At 40.5% G+C, this 22,257-nt stretch overlaps 1 protein-coding gene across 8 annotated transcripts in view; it reads right to left on the bottom strand.

Annotated features, from left to right (window-relative positions):
* Positions 1-22,257, bottom strand: part of TMEM108 (transmembrane protein 108) — a 274,766-nt gene that overhangs the window by 140,443 nt on the left and 112,066 nt on the right. The window contains exons 1-3 of one of the 8 annotated variants that reach the window (XM_083825036.1): positions 13,666-14,530; positions 7,574-7,703; positions 3,576-3,639 (exon numbers count right to left, since the gene is read on the bottom strand). The exons of 1 other annotated variant lie outside the window; for it this stretch is intronic. The gene's annotated coding sequence lies outside the window, so the exon portion shown is untranslated. Of the gene's footprint in view, positions 1-3,561; positions 3,640-5,992; positions 6,675-7,573; positions 7,704-11,824; positions 11,941-13,017; positions 13,629-13,665; positions 14,531-22,257 lie in introns of those variants that run through there. 6 more of the 8 variants (XM_083825037.1, XM_083825038.1, XM_083825039.1 and 3 more) reach the window with 6 other exon arrangements.

A 22,257-nucleotide genomic window follows, 5' to 3' on the forward strand; every position in this document is an offset into this window, starting at 1 on the left:
CCTTCTCCCATCCCTCTCTCACAAGCTCCTGCCTCAGACCCAAACTGCATGGGCTGCGCTACCAGATGAAGCGCTGCAGTGGTTTTGCACTGTAATAAGTTGCTGATTTCTACAAAATTGCCTTTTCTTTTGAGAAAAAAAAAAAAAATAAAAGTCACCACCAGCAGACATATCAAAACCTAATTCTAAGGAGCCCTGCTGGTAACCTCCACGTCTTGCCAAAATTTCTTTAATGAGCTCCAAATTCCCTTCACTCCTTCAGGCCTGGAAGTCAGGTGGCCTGCAACTTGATCATGAGTGAAATAATGTTAAGTTAGGAGGGAGGCTGCAAGAAACAGGCTAGATGCTCTTAAGAGATATCCAGGAGAAAGCCACTGGGCAGTTGCACACAAGTATGCGTGAAGAGCACAGAGCAGCATTTTCATATATCCACACAGAAGCGAAGCTGCAAGGCAGCACGTGCTTGTCTAATGAGTTAGGACAAGAGAACAGGAATGCTAGCATAATTTCTCTGCAGATTAAGAGACTCCTTGTGAATCTATTTGATCTGAAATTAGATAAAGCAAAATACTAACTGCCAGCATGAAAAAGAGTTCGATTTTTGTGTCTGTGACCAAGAAGCAGAATAGTTCCACTTCTCTACAGAGCAAAAGTTCAAGGGATGACACAGTCCCAGGAGAAAGAACCACACAGAAGATCCCACTTAGTGCAAAGCTGGATAAAAGCAGATTGATCACCAGTAAGCAGAGAGCTAAAATTAGCCTGGAAAGGTGCAATAAGATGAAGGAAGAATTTCAACAGCCTGAGGGGAGGAGGGAAAGACATCAAATTCCCAAAAAGGGGAAAATTAAGGCAAGACAAACATACGGATTTTGAAAGATGAAGGAAAAGGCAAGTTACCCGCTGAGAAAGTGAAAGCTGAAGAACACAGTAACAGACCGCCAAAGATAGACCAAAATGAGAGCAGTGTGGTGGCTCCTGCTAATTGGTACCTGACAGCCTCCATTCTGAAAGCTCTTAGGTTGTGTGGCAGCCTCAGGAAATAAAGCAGACAGTGGGGGAGAATTGCAGTACCTAAGACAAGAGCACCTTAAGAGAGATTCTACTCCAGGAGGTGAAGATCGCATCCAAAAAGAGGAAGCAGCACTTGCAAATTAATAAAGCTTGATGTGATGCATAAAATATCCTTCAGTTCAGCGGAAAGCTCTGATAAATAAACTTTTACATGCACCAGTGAAATTCTCTTCTGGAAAATGGGTTGAAAGAGTAAAAACAAAGAAAGCCAAAAACAAACAACAACAACAACACACATCATAAAAGACAGTAGCTGAACCATCTGAAGTTTATAGACAATATATTCTACATACAAAATTTGACAAAGCTTAGCAGGGAAAGCCAGCATTGGATGCTGCTAAATGAACAAGCAGCGCAACCCTTCAGAACATTCAGAAGAGCTCTGGGTTAAATAAGCTTATCACTTTCAGGGAAGCACCAGATAACCTCGTGTTTTAATAGTTATCAAAGAAAGCAAGAATTAAGACAACGATGTAATGAAATGACAACCTCGATATAAGATGTAGGACATTAAATGCTTATTTGGTAGTTCACCAGGATACCTAGACAAAGTTGCCAGCTGATTATATTGCTCATACTAGACCAAAGTCTTACAAGAACAATAGTTTGCATTTTAACAACCTGGATCTTCAACAACCGCACACTCATTTTCTCCTTACTTCCTTCCCTAAGTCAAATGAAGCTAGTGCTATTGCTCCATTTAACAGAAGATAAATAAGACTGATAAATTAGGTGATTTAGCTAAAGCCATGGAAAAAATAATTAAAAATAATTTTTAAAAGTCAGATCTTGTGGGCAAGGCCATACACAGACCATCTTTGCCTCACATTCTAGCAAAGTAAAAAAGAAACCCCCATTCCTTCTTCTGACAAGTATACCATGCACGCCATTTTCCCATGGCTTTTAATACACATTTAGAAAGATGCCAACAATTCAAACTCAGATCCCAGACTGAAATGCGTAAACACAAGCTTTTACAGAACATTAAGAAGTCAAAATCTTTCCCCAAATTTTAAACACTTTGATTCAGCACTCTGCTACCTCTTTGCAGCTATAAGCAACTCCAAAGTAAGTGCAAAAGAGGATGCTGGCTTTCACTTGTGAAAATTCGCATGATGTGCTTCTGCCATCCTAGGCAAGGGCATTCGTTTAACTTCTCAGCATTGCTGCTTCCATTCTAAATGTTGGAGGAAGACAGTTGTTTAAAAATATATATATTTATCATTTGTTTTTAGACAGTTTACATATATAACAATCTAAGCAATTAGCCCGTATGTTAAAGGATTAATAAAAATATGAAAACAGCAACAACAAAGAAAAGGTTACATCACAAATAGAACTTTTAAAATCTTTTACTTTTAGTAATCTAACAGCACAGATACAGAAATAAATACACAAGTCATGCAGAATATACCTGTAACATTTTCTATACTGACTTCATTGCAGTAAGAGGATCTTTATTTACCTCTCTAGTACAACAAAGTGATGCTGTCTCAGCTACAACCTCACCTTTACAGGCTACCAGAGTTTAAAAGTTCACTTTGGCCTATTTGTTGTAGGAAGCTGCACTCTCCAAAACTGGGTGTCTCCTGAATTTCTATAGTTGTCTGTACTCCATTTACTATTTTCAGTTCTCTGCCTGAACAGCAAATAATTGAAGCAGAGCGTGACCTTCTCACACTTTTAAGTCTGACCTAGAAATGCAACGGCCTGATCCTTACTCTAATTGAGGATAGGGGTGGTATGGGCTATTCATTGTGCAGAAAGACCAACCCTGTGGTAGAAGAGCACTGAGCGACCAGCCGAACCTGGTGCTGGGTTTTAGAAGAGGAATTTTGTTCTCTGCTTTGCACAATCCTGGGCTAAGCTCAGTGACCACCTGTATGGGGGAATGGGGTAAGGATATTTCCCTGCCACATGCAGTTGATATGAGGTTGTCCTCAAACCCATGACTCATGGGTTGTGAGGAGCTTGAGAAGAAATAAACGGATAGCTAGAAGTAGCTGACATCCCCAGCTTTTGTTTCTGTGCTTGGCAAGAAAACAGGTAGCACTATGCATCCTGTATACTCAAGTATCTGCTTCCTTCTTTTTGCTAGTTCTTACAGACCCTCTTAGGTTAATATTATAGCATGTCTACCTTTATACTGCATTTCCCAGCCTGATTTTACTGACTATACCAGTTTACTTTTATACCAACTATCAAACAAGAGGTCATACTCTCAAGCTATGTCCGCCACTGGTGAATTTCACACCACACTTCAATGAATGTGTTTAACTGCACCCATAAGACTTTCACCCACATCATAGCAGCAGGGTGCTCCCATCCTGACAGAAGCATTAGTGCTTACTATTAGGAATAGTAACAAAGAAGGGCAAATCACCAAGTGGAGTGAATTCTGCATATTTGGTGGCACCAGCAGGAACAAAATGTTATCAAAAGCAACTATAGTTCCAGAAGACTAGATGGAAAATAACTGCAGCATACCGTGTGCTACTCACGTAGATGACTAAGTGGCAACAAGTGTTTAAACATTCTTCTTTACTGAAGAAAACACAGACTCTCCTTGGAGAAACAAATTAAAAACAAAGTTGTAAAAATCCCCTCTCAGTGACCCACATGAAAACAAGAAAACAGCGGTTTTTTTGACTGTGAAGGCTCTGGTCTCACTCCACACCATTTTCCTTTTGATGGGTTTTTAAATATTATGTTTTGTGACTGGTGTCCAATGTCAGTAGTAATAAACAGTGGCACATACAAAACCAGCATATTGCTAGTTGACTCTGTTGTTACTCTATATCAACACCTCTGCTTTGGAAGGGTTACCTCCTGAAGTGAACTCCTTCAGGATTTAGTTGATGAAGGATCAATGACTTCTAGCATGATCTTATGATGGTGTTACGTCAATGGTAAAGAACACCTGGATTAGTAGTTGCTACCTCATCTTTTTCCTTCAGGCAGCACAAGGAAACACTGCAAAGCAGAATTTACCACTGGGGATGAGGGATCAAACAGGCTGAAATTAGAAAAGACAGTTTGTCTGTTTTCAATTCAAGCAGTATTATTAAAAAGTGTTTTGAATTATGTCACACAGGGCAAGTGTCAGTGCAGTTAGTAAGAACTTACTGTGCCAGCAAATGTCAGGACAAATTATACTGCAGGACAAGCAAGCTTTATGTCACCCTCACTTCCAAAAGGCAAAGCTTCCACCCCCCCGCCTGGCTGCTTCCATTTCTGAGTCGATTTATATCAAACTGCTCTTACGCAAATCAAAACAGTGCACAGGGAGTATGACAGCGACATTACTGGCAACTTCAGGATCCATCTCTAGCTGGAGGGATGAAATACTTTGATTCTCCACCACCTTAAAATACAATCACTATAAGTCTACGGAATTGTATATATAAATGGCTGCCTCAAAGAACTTCAAGCCACTGCTTACTGTGCTAATGAAAAAAGTCTGTCTCGTATACTCCAGGGTCCATCTACCCTTCTAGTCTTTCTTGCCTCTTAGATAGATGCTCTTTGCAGAAAGGAACATTTGCATTTATGCTAGGCCTGGCATGGGACCTGGTACTATTGATGTCTTGACAATGCCTGGGATTCCTCAGCACTACTGGTAAAAGTGAAAAAATAGGAACATGAAATTCAGTGCACCAGAGAAGAAAAAGATGTGGCTAAGTCATAAATAATGTCAATTTATTTAACTATAAGAAAATCTTTCACTAAGTTGTGAACTCCTAGCAAAATAAACTGGTTTGGTTTCAGCTCTCCCAACATTCGAAAATAAACATTTCAAGTAAGTATGAGAGAGCTTCAATATGGAGAACAAATATCCTTCTCTTCTGCAGAAAAAACAAGAGCTACAATACATTTTGATGAGTTGAAGGAAATTCTTATTCAGTTTTGAGCTCTTCTAGTATTATTTTCCATAAGTTTTTCCCATAAGTCAGTTAACAAATTAACTGAAACCTGCATAACTTGTGTTATTATTGATATACCTGTGTTGAGTCTAAACTAGAAGGAAGTCTATTCCTTTACTTCTTCGGCTTTATTTTATGGTTCAGACATTTCTTATTAAAAAAAAAAAAGGATGAAAACACCTAAAAGGCTACAAAGAGTAATGCCCACAAATAAATGGCAATATGAAAGTTTGGTGATTCAAGGTCTAGCTTACATTTATGGCATTATTACCTCCAGCTATCTATTCCATCCCACAGCCTACGATCCAAACAGTTTACTATGGTAACTCTGCTATCTCTGTTGTTTTAAAGCAGAGAGTAAACAGCACTAAAGAGCAATGAAGTTTTAAATGAAGACACAGACAGTACACAGAAGTAGCTGGGTTGCTGGCTCATGTTCCACACCACAACTACTGCGGGGATGACAGCCTTTGGCAAATGAAAACTAACAAAGCAACTCTGGGGCTGTAACAACATTTTTGCTGTGCATAAGTGCCAATAAATCCAGTTAAGTAAGACAGTGTAGACATTCTGACCCTGTACATTTTTCTTAGCCCCTAGTACCAGATCTTCTCAGAAAGGAGTCAATTCATGTGCAACTCTGTCCGTGATTGACTTGTGTTCTGAATGACTGAACCTGAGCTATGTCTGTGTAAGCTGAATTTCCCTCTATGTATTCATTCTCCATTCCCAGAATGGCTGCTGCAGGAATGCAAGTCTTATTTGGAAGGATTACTTGTCACACAACAGCCCAAGACCCTATCCAACGCTGGGCTCCTTCCTGTGCCAGAGAACACAAAATGGTATCCTCATTTTTCATAAGCAGAATCAAAGCTTTTGCTCTAACCTCTCAGCCCCCATTATATTAGGGATTGGCACTAAAGCTGGGGATTTCACTAAATGTAAGCGTAGAGGTGTACAGAATGAGAAAGCATAGGCCAGAGCAGTACTCATACCTGTTGAACCAAACAATAGTAGGTAGGTAGTGATACAGATTCCATCACAGCACCCATGCATGGACACAAGGCATCACCCGAGCATATGGGAGGGGAAATGAAACTTCAGAGAAGTGTCTGTCATCTAGACCAGCTCTTGCAGGTTTTTATGGTCTTTCTATGTACATTCCATAGCAACAATTGTGGAAAGTTACTGGAATGTCCCAAGCACTCAAGAGCTTCAATGTGTTTTTTCCTTGCACATTTTATTTGCTGATGCTTATCTGTGCATTTTCTAAATACTTCACACATTCCATTCCTGTTCTTTCAGTGTACAAGGGAGCATTTCCTACTTCATAGGATGTCATGCCATAGCTTGCTTCCTTCTCTACCTTAAGAGGAACTCTTTAAAACTTAGGTCTTCCACAAAAGAAGAAAGAGGGGACTGTATGTCACGCTTGTGAAAAACACAGATAACACTGATCAGTATTTCTGTACAAAGTAGAAGCAACGGCAATGCATCCCCCTGCAGAGATTGTTCCTTCATCATTTAACACAAGCTGGTGAGAATGGAGTGTCACACAGACTTCTGCTGAAAGTCCTCCCTGGATTACAGCAGGCACCAGCTAAGAACAGTTGTAACTGCCCCCTTTTTTGCAACTGCACAGCTGCCTAATTTGAGTTCTTAAGTAACACAGAGCTGGTGTTGCAGTTTTGTATTTGCTCTGTAACAATCCTGTGTTGATCAGAATTTTTGGAATATGAAGTCTCAAATCAGCCGTCCCCCAGCCATGCAGAACTACACCCACTCCAAAATAAGGAGAAATTTTATTTTAAAATATTAGCTTGTTTCACATCTTTCTACCAGTTCATTTTTTTTTTTAAATCTGTTTTGTATGTATGTTTCCTGAAAATAACTCAATAAAGGAAGCATTCAGAATAAGTGGCAGTATTTCCAGGCATTAGGCAAAAGATAACAAGAAAATGTATGAAGTTCTCCACCACTACCAGCTTAAAACAATGCATCATTAACATTTTTATTGAATTATATAGAAGAAATGTACCAGTTCTTGTAAACAAATCATACAGCAATCCTAGAAGTGAAAGAATATGAAGACTGTATGAAGAAAATGGCATAATTTGTGTCTCTAACAACATTTAGTTTAGATACATTTTCTCCTGATTAAGATGCAGCACTAAGAGACACAGGTTTCAAGTATACTTCAGTCTACATCACTGGGCAATTAACAAGCACATAAGCGGATGATATACCACATGTAAAAAAGGTGAGGAGAGGGAAGGGCTCCTATTGGTACATCCTAAAAATACAACCTGTAGATCTACCTAAGCAAATACTTTATATGTTATTTTACAGGCTCTGAGAAACCCATTTGTCACTAACTTTGAAAACTTAGGCCTTTTCTGGTCTGAATATTGTCCAGTTACACATTTATTGTAGACCACTGTTATTAGCAGTGAGCCACTAGACTGAACAAGCTTCAGAGACCACCTCAATTGCCACCTCGTGCAATGCCACAAAAGAGATAGCTGCACTGCACTGAAGAGAAACAAGCTGGCAGAAAAAACACTTTTGTACTTTACCTTGTAATGGGAAGTGCTGATGTCTTCAAACATATCAATATCCATACAGTCCATTGATTCTGACCTTTCTGGTAACAGTAACTCTTTGAGCTTCTTGTTTTCTTATTTTTAATTTGCCAACTGGTGCAACCTGTAAATTTACAAAAGTGGGTATGTTATTCCAAGATGTTTATCCACCTCATTCTACAAGGCACTCAATTTTAATACATATGGCACTGTGCCATGTGGCTCTTATTGCTCTCAAGAGCTTTCAGTGCAATGACTTACAGACCACAGTGTTTCAGTATGTCACTGATTATTTTTGGTGGATACTGAAATACTTTATTCTGTAGGATTCCTTTGCTGACTCTTCAGAAAGTCATTTGCCATATGTGCATATCATATATTTGAGAATATGCTCCTACCTTATTAATTTCAAGCACTCAAGACTTTGAATTGTCAATTTATTTCCGAATTTATCTTTTAAAGGTTGGTTCTTGTGGAAAGAGGCTAAGTTAAATTTAAATACTGGCTCAGGAGTAGGAATGCTACTAATTTGAGAAACTGGAGGTTGACGGAGTGGCCAAGATCTATGCTCAGCAATTAAGATAACAAAAGAAAAAACTCCTTCAAAACATTGATTTTGAACACTGCTCAAATTTTTTCAGCAGCAGAGGGATTTTTATTTTTTTTTTGGTAGAACTACTAAGGGAAACACAGTGAGATTCCTCGAATGCACACGTAACTGCGCTGCTTGTATTGAAATTTGGGCATCCAAATCAAAAGGAGCTCTGAAAACCAAGCAACAGGTTCTCTGCCTAGGCACTGGCAGGACCTGTCAGGAAGTCACGTATGCTTGAACCGTGGACCTGATTGTTTGGCTTCTCAGGAGGAGGCAGTAGAATAAGAAAAGGGACATAAACTTTACCTGTATGCAGGTAAAGAGAACTCTGAAGGCATACCACTGCCACAACACTACTAAAGAACTGATTAATTTTTTTAAAAAAATAAATTGGTTGTCATGTGCCAAATTCCTATAGGACAAGGACTCAGTGTATGCAAACATATCAATTATGTGACTGCAGGAATAGATTTGGAGAACAAAGAAGAATGAGCCAACAGCAGCAGGCATGATTAAGAGTTTGTGAAAAGACATCTAGAATTTTTTTTTCTTGGTTACTCAGTAAGATTAATTATCCTCATAATGCACAAGCTCTGCTCAAAGGCTGATGAAAACACAGAAATTAACAGGAGATCTCCTTAGTTTACCATTACATACTGAATGCTACAATATTATTTGTATTCAAACCTTGGATGTATTTTATTTCCAGTCCTTTGTACACAACACTGTGTTATTATTTTGCAGTGTTTGTCCCACATAATGATAGGCATTACATGAAGTAATGTCCAGGTTAACTAACAAAATGCCTGGAGTGTCTTCAAGTGTCTTGTTACATGATGTGCCTTAAGCTATTTACTCAGAAACTAAAGCAAAGGGAACTGTTAGAGAAAACATGTATCCTGATTAGCTTCTGTCCTGATTTCAGTTACGCTATTAATCTACATAGGTACAACAACAACAAAAACAACAACAAAAAGCACTGAGCAGAGGAGTATTAACAATATGTAAAAATGACTGCATTGCTCTTGGCTCTACTTGCAGATGTTAGATCTACCCCCCAAAAATCTTACCGTGTGAAAAGCACATCTCCATTTTTCTGTGTGCTTTGTGTACACAAGTACTCTACCTGCACCACTCTAATCTGAAGTTACTGTAGAACATGCTAAAAAACATTGCTTTAGCAGCTTGACACAGATAGTATGTATCACCCTTCCAAAGTCTCTGAATAGGAACACCACTGATCAAGCAAAATCCCTCTATTTTATGTGTCTCGAGTGTGTTTTTTCTTCCAGAAAGTAGAAAGTCAACAGGCAAGGCACATGAAGGCCACGCAGGTACCACTCCACTGATTTTGATTAACCTGTTTACACTGGATGTTGATCTGGCCCAGTGATGACAGGGACAAAGCTGCAAGTATTTCTCAGATAGGAGGAACTCCAAAAATAGCTATGCATTTCCAGTTTTGAAAGAACTATATGCAAAAATGTGAATGTGTACGTGCATTATTAAATCCCTCAATCAATTTTACCGCATAACTCCCATTTTAGAACCATCATAAAGGCCACCTACATGTAGTCCTGCTTAGAGGACTACCTCTGGATTACAATCTGAATGCCAGTGATCCTTTAAGGCTTCTTTCACCACCAATTCTCCCATGTCTTCCACAACTAACATATCGTACTAGTGGCTTGTCATAAAACTCCACCTGCTTCTCTGAAGCATTGTGATGCTTCACTTGAAGGCCACTCCTGGTAAAGTCTCCCTTAGTAGATAGAGCTTAATGCTGCAACATGAGCTGCTCAGCCAAACTTCTTAATTAAAGTCATACCAAAACTGCAATAATTATGCTGATACAAATTCTGTTGAAAAGGAATGCATTTTGAGTGCCCTAAAAACGTATGTACCCACCTGAGAATAAAACTCGTGTCCTTTCTGATTGATATTAATGTCACTGTTTATAGTTCCAGGATAAACTAAATCCTGTCAACATTACCATGCACAGGAGCACCTGCAGATTTACAGCCAAGCCTGTGGTTGTCCCCCAAAGCATTGTAAAGAGGCTGAGCTAAACCAGGCTGCAGCAACTAGCACACTGGCTCCAACAGCCTCCATTCCTCTGTGCACTTCTCACCTTCTCTCCCACTTTTTTCTTTTCTTCCTCACTTTGTGTTTACTCAGTGGGACAAGAATTTCATCTGAGGTCTCCACTCTATGGATGGAATGGATTGACAAAACAAGGAATTTCAAAATCAAACTGGATGTTGGAGATGTTCCTTACTCTAATGATCATACAACTCCTCTTGTGCTTCTCTTGTGAGAAAAGGCCCTGGCAGTCACTGCTGCTCACAGCAAGCTCAGTACTTCTGCATGCAGCATTCAATACATTGCCCACCTGTGACATGACGTTATGCCTCTTCCTTTATATCATGCTCCCAAACAAAGACTGCCAATGCAGTTTGAGCAAATCTTTTCCTCTCTTTCGCAGCACACTGGACAAAACCTGCCTTCTGATGCTGAAGTGATGAGAGAGCATGGAGAATCTCATCCCCCATGCTGAAAGACAAACTGGATCCTTACCCAGTGCTAAAGAGAGCTGTGCAAAGGAAAACTGGTAAGTGTGCCAGCTCATACACTTCTTTCAGTCAATGCCATCAGCAAACCAAAGGCCACGGGTGCTTCCACTGTAGATTACACAAACAGCCAGCCAGTAGCAAGGAACACCCAGCAGGCAGAGATGCATCACACTCGTACCGAAAAGGTGGCCAAGTGTGCTGCACAGTCCAGTTCCTCCGTCAGCCAGAAGCAAGAGGGGGATCAGAGCTTCCCATCACCATTGGGGAGTATCATATCCCTAACATTATGTCACTAATTATCTACAGGTAACACCTCTAACCTCAACCTCCTGAGTTCTAGTATCTCATAAACTCAAACTGGAAGAGCTTTATTTACAACAGGGTACAAAGTGGGTCCAAAATTACAATCTGGTTTCACCTCTAACCTATTAAGGGTGAGGAATACCTTAGTTTTCAGTCAGGAGATAGAACCGTGAAGCTTTCTTTTTGTGAATTTTAAGTCAAAAACTTAACTGGTTTATTTATTTATTTTGTATATTTAGTGTGGCCAGCATATGCCTCCAGCTGAATTATATACTGTCAGCCCACACTAACTGTGTTGTCTCATGATTTCCTATAAAATAATTCAGGGAATGAAAAAATAGGTTTCTGTTCCCTTTAATTTGTGCCAATTACACTAACTTAAGTTTTACAGTCAAATTCGCACCTTACCACTCAACAGAGATCTGTTGCAGACACCATATTGTCTTGAATTGTGCTCCATCACAGGATGAGCTTTGAAGGCAAACACTACACTATTCATAAATTTCTTGTTTATTAATTCATTTAATTATTTAGTAAGTGTGGCCAGACATAGCAGCTCACATATTACACAAACAAGGATGTCATGAAACAATTAAGTGAAATAATTTTTACACAGATCCATAAATTCTGACCAGAATAAATCAGTTGCAAGTATCTACACTAGAATTTATTTATACATTAATTGCCTCTGCTTATCTGGTAACTGATTAATCCCATTTATAGCACGGTCAAATACTCTGGTCTAGGTTTATCCTCACAGAAGAATTTGTTTACCTGCAATGAGCTAGTTTGGAGATTGAGTTTGTTGGGTTTTATTGATGGAACTGAGGTACGTTGCACACCACCAAGGGATTTGGCTTAGCTGAACTCTTGCCATGGGCAGCTGCAGCCTGTAAAGAACATGATGCCTGCTGATTCAGCTTATCTGTTACGGCAAAATTCAGCCCTGGCAAAACCTCCAAGGGAAGGCAGCACCAGAGCAGACGCTACAGCAGAGGCACTTAGCAATATTGCCTCCTGTTGCCAGGAGAGGAAAGATTGCCCAGTGTTTTCAAACTTTTCAAGGCAGGCTGTGTCAATACATAAAACATCTTTAATGTATGCACATTATTGCAGCTATTTTAGCATAATATTGGCTTGTCAGTTTTATTAGCAGAAATAAAAGGCCTTTTCAATAATAAGCTTGAGTTTTATTTTATTCTGCATTATGCTATTCTAACTGCAGATCCCGTATACAATTGCATAATTGCCTCTCTCCCATTGTAACACTTGTAATTGCCTTCCTTTTTTTTTTTTTTTGATCTCTCCGGTGGAAAGACTAAAGTTCAATCTATTCCATATCTGGCATTAATTTAGCAAACATCAGTTTAAAGGGTCGAGTAAATTCCATCACTCTTAATAGGATTAAAGGTATTTCTGCTGTTTTGCTGTTTTCAAATCCTTAGAAATGACAAATATCTTTAAAAGGAATAGCTGGTGTTCACACAGCTGATTAGCATGATTCATCACAATCAGAACAGCTGCTATTAAATTTTACTGTAATTATTTCCTTGCATCTGCACAGGTTACTTTATGGTTAGGACCTACAATAAATCCGCTACAGAAAGCAGGTAAGAATAGGTCACACTGGGACAACAGCAAAGTAGGCAACACCTAAGGGCTTGCATGCCCAGATTTAGTTCTGATTAATACAGTATTTAAGTAAAGTTGCTAGATTGCTTTCAGATACAGGTAGTACTGCTGTTACCATACTGCTAGCTGTTCCTGCAATTGATTTGGTTAAGTCACACTGCAAATGTAGGAGTGGGAACTTTATATAGATTTGAACAGTTACACCTGCTTTCCAGAAGTACTGCTGCAAAACACCAGGAGATATTACAGCTTTTTAAAATCTGTTTCCTGAACTGCACTCCTTAAACCCACCCTTCTCCCATGCCCACCCTGCAAACAAGTGTCTGTAAAATGACCGAATCGCTCATCGCAAGCGCGTTCCCATCACTGCTTTAGCGCCTGAAGCAGTAAAAGGGTCGTTTTTAAACATGAAATTATCAATAGGAGAAAGAGGGATTGGTCCTGTTCGCTGTAATCGGTGTCCTTCTCCGCAGATGCCCCCCCACACGAAGCACTCCCTCCGCGGAGCCGAGTGCTGTGGGTAGTTAGGACCGGTAGATTTTCTCTGCTAGATCAAACATCTCGTAGCTCTGCCGCACAAGCACGGCCATTTATTCACAGCACAGTTCAATTCCCTTCCCATTTCTTCCTGCAGAAGTCAGTTCAGTCCTTAATTCCTAACCCAGGGCTGTCTTACTTCTCCTATCACCCCTTTATTCACTGTAAGCTTTAAAATATTTTCCTGAAACAGTCCCTTGGCCCCTCCTACGATTTAAAAGAAATACACGAAGGCTCTCGCTTGCAAACCGCCCAGATAAAAGGTACTGCCTTTTTAAGAGCTACAAACAGGCTTTCTTTAGGGCTATGCTCCCAGAGCTGCTAAAAAAGGGCCGCCGTCTTCCCTGCAGAGCTCTGTCACCGTGAGGAGCGGGCTGCCAGCCCCAGCCCCACGGCTCCCTGCGACAAGGAGCAGCCGGTGGGTGCCTCAGCAGCCATGTACTCACCGGGTAGCTGCTGCTTCACAAGGTCCTGCCTCCTGCTAGGGATGCGAGGCGTCGCAGGCAGCGGCAGATATTCATGTCCCCCCTCCGAGCGGCTTCCCCGCCCAGGCGGAGCGAGTGGAAGCGAGCCCCGCGCTGTTCGCGGTGCGCGCCTGCCTCCCCAACCGCGTATTCACACGGAACGGAGGGAAAAGGGAAAAAAAAATGAGAGAAAAAATAAGGGGGGGGAGCAGAGCCCCAGCCCCTTTCCCTCCTTCGCCTGGCCCGGGCACCGGCACGGCCCCCCGGCCCCGCCGCCTTAGGCGGGGCTCCCGGGCACGGGGAGGGGGGGGGCGGCGAGGAGCCGCGGCCGTGAGGGGGGCGATGGCCGCAGGGCCACAAGGCGCCCACAGGAGGCCGCGGCAGGCGCTTGGTCAGCGCCGTGCCTCCCGCCGCAAGGCAGCGGGGTGTTAAAAATCGTCTATTGATCCCTCAGGGCAGCGCTGGGGGGCTGAGGGGGCCGGTGGGCCTTGGGGTGGGCGCACCTCGCCGGTGAGGAGCCGCCCGGGGTGCTGGCATGGGGCAAACCCGGGGCTCCCCTCAGGAGCTCCTGCTGTCTGACAGCCCAGAGCCTTCGCTCCCCTTTCCTCAGCAACCATGGCCATGGCTGGTCTGTGAGGTCCTGTATGCACTGTAGGGTGGAAACACCGCCTTTCTGCCGCACCTTCCTGCCCTGGGTTTTCGGTTGCTCTATGGTCATTAGCAGCAAACACTAACCTGCTGCATCTGTCTTCTTCCAGCATAGTCTGTCTTACTTTTCACATCCTCCGGTGCTTCAGTGGAAATTCCGAGTGTGCCCTAGGAGTGGGACACCTGGAAGGTCACCCCGGCAGCCTGGGCACTCCACAGCTCACCCCAAAGGCTTCCCAAACTTCTCAGTCTTCTTTTCCAAGAAAGAGTTGCTGCTGGTAAAATATTACCAACATTGAGACTGCTGAATAGTCGATGAGACTTTTTCTTTGCCAGTGGAAGAGCACCAACTGCTGCGCTCTTTGTGGCTTTCCATTCTCTTTTCTTCTTTTGCCCAGTATTTAAATTTTTGAATTGCCTCATGCTTAATAACAAAATGGCTTGCTGAGTCCATGTCACACACCAGCAACCGGCAACATCTGAAGTTGGTTAAGTTTTTGAATCACAGTAACATACGAAATAATTGGGCCCAAAGCACTAACTGAGCTGTAATAATGGAGTATCTCACTACTGGCTAGGAAGTGTAAGATTCCTGGCCTCCTGTAGGATGAGCAAATATAAGGACAATTTCTCAGATCAGCCTCCCCAGTTCTGTCTGCCAGCTGGTGGATACCCAGCTTATAGCACTCATACAAAGTAAACCAATTGCCAGCTTATAGACTCAGTAACATAGTCAACAGCTTTTAGAGTTACAGAGTACGAGAGAGCATCAATGCCCCAGTACTTGGCCACAAAGGGTTTGAATCTGTAAAATAAATGTTTCACCTACACTAAGCGCCCAGCTTGCAAGGAATGTGAAAATCCCAGCTGTAAATGTGCAGTTCAGCTTTGCAATATGTAATGCTTTCTAGCAATCAGTGGGATCAAGCATATCCCCCTTGAGCAAGTGTTGCTTGCTGCTAGCCCTTCAAAAATACTCTTTTTCCAGGTTTTATGCAGTTACTGTACCTTTACTAGCACTGTAGTTGGTAGTAGCAGGAATATTACTGGAGGTGGATAATAGCTTTATATCCTTTTCCAATAGACTTTCCAAAAGACATGGACTTGATGCAGAGTCCATGGTGGAAATGGAGTAACTGCTCAAGAAGCACAGGTTTCTTTTTGACAGAAATGAAGCCCTGGTCCAGATTCAAAGAGAAAAGGAGCACCAGTTTGCTCTTCCAGCTGGGCTGTACAGAATAAGGTATTAGTCTGAAGTTAAAAAGCACCCCTATGCTCCACACGGAGGGGATTTGTTTGGCAGAACGTCCATCAGCTCTTGCAACTTTCAAAATAATTTTGTTCTGTAAAAGCTTTTTCTTCTATAGTTGCTTAGTGCAATTCAGTAGGAAATATCAACTTCTGAGAAAACATTACCCTAGGATTCATGTAGACCAGATATGAAAGCCATATTTCAGAGAAATCACTCGTCTGTCTGTGTTTTACATACCTGGTGTTAACCATTTTAAGACAATTTAGTAGTTTCTTTTTAACCAGCCATCATTAGTTATTCACAGGTTAAAAGATGTTTTCTGAAGAAGGCGAAGGTTCAGCCTCCTCAGAGATCTGTAATTTAAAGACAGGTTATGGCTTGTCTCTGGTAGAAAAGCCAAAAAGTGTCACTCCTTTGAGGCACTATAATTCATAAGTAATTATACAGAACAAATGAAAAGAATTGGATTTTCTTCCTCACTGGAACAAAATTCATTTTGATGTTATAACTATAGTTATAAGAGATTTTCAAAATCATCATGGGATTTATAAAAGCACAAGACATTATTAATTCTTGTAAGTAACAAAAAATAAAAAGGGAGTTCTGAACCAAAATAAATGACAATTTTCAATGCATACAGAATCCAAATTGAACTATTTTATATACAAAGTAAAATTTGTCTTTATGAAATGGATGTAGGGTATAAGGTAGGATGAATGAGGCTGTGTACATGAATTCTAGAGAAAAACATCTTAATCCATGAAGTACTCAGCACCCTGAGAATTGAAGCCTGATAGATCTCCATCAGCCTGAAGGGGGGTCTGGATGAAGTATACAAGCCATACTGATCCAGTGTGAATAAAACATTTATGGAGGAGCCAGAGGAAGTCTGTTCTCTCTTCCCAAGCCTGCCATCAAGCTAGCACATTTTTCTGACAAGCCAGGTCACTTCTCCAGCTCTTCTCTCTCTCTCCTATCATTGGCCAGCTTGACTTCAAGCTTCCTGGGACAGACACAACTTATAAACACAGCTCACAGACAAAAACATTCCCATTTTCAGCTAGGAATAGTAGGTGCAATACAAACACTTACAGAACCTGAGCCAGCGAACTAAATTAATACCAAAATTTTCAGAGTTCTTTTGAAAACAAGCCCCTAAGATCTGCTCTCTTGGGCAATGCACAAGAGATGCAATTGCCAACTGTCAGACCTACAACCATGAAGTGTCCCAGATGAGCTGAAGAGGTCTGGATGGCCCTACACAACCATAACCATTCACTCTCTCTACAGATCAGTCTCATGGTAGGAAACAAATGTTCACCAGGAGCTTATAAATATGCAGTTTTTAAAGCTGAATCAGTATGTCACTGGGAGGACAAAATATACAGAACTTACTACACAGTATTTTTCCACCCCCTTCTTATCCTAGAAGGACTGTAATTATTCCCTGTTGCAGGAGCTGTACAGTAGTAATTCCTTTCCTCCTACATGCTTCATTTACAACTTGAGAGCTAACAGCCTATTAAGTTTTTAATAAATTATACTAAAATATTGTGGCAGTGTTCTAAAAGTAAAACCCGGAGATGAGTTGTAATGGATGTGTTCCCTACATAAATAGAACTACCCCTTAAACACATTTTTTTAACAGAAATGTCTTGGCTTATAAACATCTGTGATCATAAATACTTCTCAAAAAAGCACTGGCAGTGAATGCATAGTATTAGAGTCACTTTTTTTAAAGCAGAAAGCTTTTTCCCATTCACTATTAATCTCTTTTCCTTTCATCTCAAATTTAATTCATCTCTAGGTCTTTATAAAGTCATGAAATTATTCATGTTCTAAGAAGCACAGGTAGTGTGAGAGAAGGAAAGACCTCACAAAGATAGGATAAAAGTAACGATAAAATACTGCGAAGAAAAAGGAAAATATTAGACCTTCAGTCTTTCAGGATTACAATATTGGCCTGATCCATTTAGAAAGTTTGAAAAATAATGCTTCCCATTTTATGTTCACAGGACTAATTTTGATGGGGAGTTCAGCCGTGCTATGATAACAGCAGGCAATGGAGCCTTCTGTTACTACCACCCTTTGTATTTAAGCTTATACTTAGCAATGGGTCCCCAAATCCATGCTTATAATATTTCATTGAAGTAGTCTGGTTTTCAGGCATATTGAACATTCACCTACTTCACTGACAAACACAGAATCTATAAATACTGAGCAGCTTTCAGACTGAGCAATTCTTACTTAAATCCCTGTACATGGTCCTGGAAGTCTAGCATTAAGTTTGCAAACTTCAAAAACCTTACACCTCGTATCTGGAGTTCTTCTATACCTTTCTGTCTCTCACAATCACCTTACATCACTCCAGAATTTGTAAAGAAAAGGGAAGGACAGAAGAATCCAAAGATCATCAGATACAAATGCCAAATTCATTCACGCATAGGACATGCTTACATGTTGCATGGCTTGAGGAAAGTGCTCACAGATTTGGTTTTGATGCCCATTAATCAAGAAAGTTTGCTGTCAGTAGGGGAGAGTTGTTCTTGTGTCAGTTTCATGAGCATACCAGAAGTTTCAGAAAAATACCAGCTCTCTAAACATTTAATTAGCAACTAATGTCTTAAAGATGGAAAATCAGCAATATATTGGTAGTAGGGTGATGGTTGGACATGATGATCATGAAGGTCTTTTCCAACCTTAATGATTCTATGATTAAAAATACAAAATCTTAAAACAAAAAATTATCAAAGCTTTAAAAGTTTTCAGAGAGAGAAGAAAAAACCTTAAGCCTTAAAAAAAAATATCAAAACATTTTTAGAGTACTATTCATTGAGTAAGACTGCAGCTTCTTAGGTATTCTGCTGAAGAACTTATAATATACCACTGAAAAGTACACACTAGAATATAAAATTTTCAATGCTTGAATGCTTGTCGCAATTATTTCAGTTCAGTCCTCTAAATATTACTTATCAGGCTTCAGAATATTGATGTGTTGCTTTTTTTTTTCTTTTTTTACAAAGGCACTGAAGAGATGATTCAAAACTAGAGGTGCTGAGGATATATGTGCCTCACCCATATCTTAATGAAACACATTTCTGAGAATGTTCACTGGTGACTGAAAGTAAAAATAGGGGATATTTGTTCAGCACAGCCATCTGAGAGAAGTTTACATGGAGAAGAGCATTTCTTACAACAGGCCAACAAAGAAGCCTAGATTAAAGAAGCCCTCAGCCATAAGGAACTCTTACTGCTGTTTGAAGCAATCACTATTGTCCGTAGCTATCTTCCTGAAGAGGCACCACCACATCACACCAAAACAGTGGGGGATTCAGTTACTGTTTTACTGTGTCTATCAAAGTCAGGAATAACAACAGTGGCACAGCAGGGAAGAAACTTGGGCACCCTGGACAGCAAGTGCCTGAGAAGACCTCCCCTCGTGGCATGATAAGCCTTTTCAACAAACCAACATCTTCCATAAACTCCAGCATTTTGTTGCTGCTGCTTGTTCCTTCATCTTAGGTGCTCCCCTTTTTTATGCCCATATTGACGATAGAAATGTTCCGTGATCACCTTTACACTGAGGTTTCATGCATACTTTCCAGCAGTCAAACTTCACCAGTGGTCACCTGGTAAATGGCTTCGCGCTGGGAACCTCTTTGGACTGTTTGCAGAGCTTCCATTTCACCATGCACGACAACACAGCTGTTCGCTTACCATCCAGCCTCCCTCCATAACTAGCTCTTCACAAGTAAGTTTCCTTCGGGTATGTTTGAAGGAGTGCTTTCAATAACAGGATTTGCAGACCTAGAAACAATGGACTTTTTAAACGAGAAAAAGATTTGCTTCCTGCAAGAACGTCTCAAAATAGTATGTGGCTGGAAAAAATGAAATACAGTTTTGGATTGTTGTCCGGGAGTCAGATGTACCCCTTGCAGAAACTTAGTGGCATCGAATACAATTATTCTCAGAAGTACCTTATGGCCAGATCTTGAAATCAGGAGGGAGAATGACTACAATGACAAGTAGGTGACTAAAAGTAATAAAAGGAATTGCAGGAAAAGTTTTGATTACAGAAGTAGCAAGATTTTCAATTCTTTTCCTATCTCTTGCTAAATGTTTTTAGCTAAGTACTTAATCCTGTATTGGGGTTTTAATAAACTGGTATTAGGGCTGTTGTTATTGTGTCAGCATCACGATAAAAATCCAGGAGGCTTTTCCAGAGATCATCACCATGACAGCAAAAAGATAGTGCTTGCTATTTCCTTAATAAACAACAGATAAGATACAAGCTTCCCCTGTATTTAGACCCTCCCTCCTGTCCAGGAACTAAACTCACTGTTTCATTATAATTAGTACCCTTACAGATTTCTTTATAATTGCTAATTACTTTTTAATCTCCCTGGCAATAAACAGCTTTTCTAAACTTAATTGATTTCACTCACACGGACTAACAGATTACCCAGGATTCTGCTCACCATCTGTCATATAAACACCGGCAAAGAAAAAATTTGTTTGCTTTTTCCTTCTAAATTACCCCTCTTTTCCTTTGGAGTTGTTCTGTCCGGATTCAGATTAGCATACAGAACCTTTGATTGGATGCATTTATTTGTCATGGATTTTTTCAGAAGTAGAAATGAAGCATACAGTGAACATTAGAGACATGCAGTAAGTTGCAAAGTGTTCCATTAAGTTCAAAGTTCCCCTGCAAAGATTGTGCTGTTCTTATTCCTAAGTGTAAAGATCCATAAAATTACAATCAGGTTCAAAAATAGCAAGCAACTGGATTAATTCATTATACTATTTCTCCAATTAAAGAAAACGAAAATAAGCTATGTTATTTGTCATCTTCTGATTTCTGCATTTCAGGGAGTGAAGGAAAAGAAAACCCATGTTTTTACAATCTCAAAGGTTGGGACTGCATTTTAATGAAAACTAATTGCCTTATAACTTACAACTCTAGGAAGTGAGATTTTAAAAACTGTTGTCTGATAAAAATTGTTTGCACCATCTCTGATCCAATTAGAAAATTATCTCCTTGACATTGTAGCACTATATTTCTGGTTTTATGAAAATACAACCAATTAGAGACTGCTGGATCTCTTCTCTGTAGCTCAGCATTTTCTAGAGATTAGTAAGTGCATTTGGTTGCAAAGCATACTTCAAGATTCTGATTCACTCACACATTACTTTTTTGCCTTTGTGACCCCACTGGAAGTCCTCCAGTCACAGCAGCTTTCCAGAAGTGTTCTACAGCAGCCTTGATGTCCTGACAATAGTAATTTTTCCTCACTTTGGCAAGGAAAAGAAAAATAAGGTCTTTTTCTAATTCTAACTTGCAGTAGAAGTGTGGAAGTGTTTCAGCCAGAAATCCAAAAAAAAGACATGGCCAACATATCACCCTATTATTTGTTATCAAATATAAACGTGAGGTGTTGTTGAACAAGTAGTATATCACTATTTTCTTTAGAAAAAAAAAGAGGTATAAGTATATTTTGTGCCGAAACCTGACATATGATTTCTGTTATAAGTATATTGATTTCCTTTGATTATTTTTGTCCAAAGATAAGAGTGTTAGATTTTTTTTTGCTAGCAGATAGGGGGAAAAGATCATTTACAGTAACAAAAGAGCTTTTATTTTCTTTTAATGCCTTTGGTGACAAGGAAGGATGTCTATATGTTTTCCATCCGCTTGCTATTATTTACCCTTTGCTGCTTTCATCCCTGCTTGCAAAAGTTTCTTAGCTATTTTTACAGGGCCAACCTCTTCAACAACCTCTGCCCATCCATTTCCAATAGGTGCAGGTGTTTGACTTTCTCGTTTCATTCTTCCAAACTTCTGGAAAGACCAGCCCATAGCTCTGCAATACAAATCACCATCAAATCCCAGATTTGCCTCATCATTCCTGATACACAGTAATTCAATTTGGAGGCAATCCAGACTGCACTGTATTTTGTGCCGTGTTTTGCGCAACAAGCTTCTGATCAGTCAAGGCCAGATTTAATTCATCTATTTCTATTATATGTCAATAAAACAAACAAACAAAACCCTCTTAAGCACCGTGCAAATTATGCTGTCTGAGATTGTTAATATTACAGAAGGCAGGAGTTGTTAATGGCAGGTCGTGCTGGCATTCAGAGAGAGCATTTGTCAAAGTAAAGACGGATTGACTGGCAAGGAGAAAGGGCTTGTAAAGGAGAAATAATAGAAGTTTTAAACTCCAGATTACATTTTATAGATCATCCCAGCTCAGTAACAACTGTAAGACATCGGCAGCTGACCCATGGTAACATCAATAAAAGAGGACGGTGAAAACAGCTGCATTTCTAGTGGATATTTATCCACCTCCTAATGGGTATGAATTAGCTGTATTAATTAACTCTGACATTAATTGCCAGACACAGCACTGTGATCAGAGAAACCAGTCTGAAAGCGTGCCATTCCCGGGCTTCCTGCTGGGATGAGGCTGGGCTCAGGCGATGCGCTCGGCTGGGCAGCCCCAGGCAGCTCCCGTCGGCCAGGTGCCGGTGCAGGGGGACAGCACCCTGCAGGCACGGCTTGGCTCAGCCTGCGCTCACCATCACGCTGGGTCAGCTCTGAACATCCAACGTACCACCCAGCTTGTCTCGGTTTTACAGCAGTTACAAGACACGCAGCGCATCCTGTACAATTG

The sequence above is a fragment of the Anser anser genome, assembly GCF_964211835.1.
Source record: "Anser anser genome assembly, chromosome: 2".
NCBI lineage: Eukaryota > Metazoa > Chordata > Aves > Anseriformes > Anatidae > Anser > Anser anser.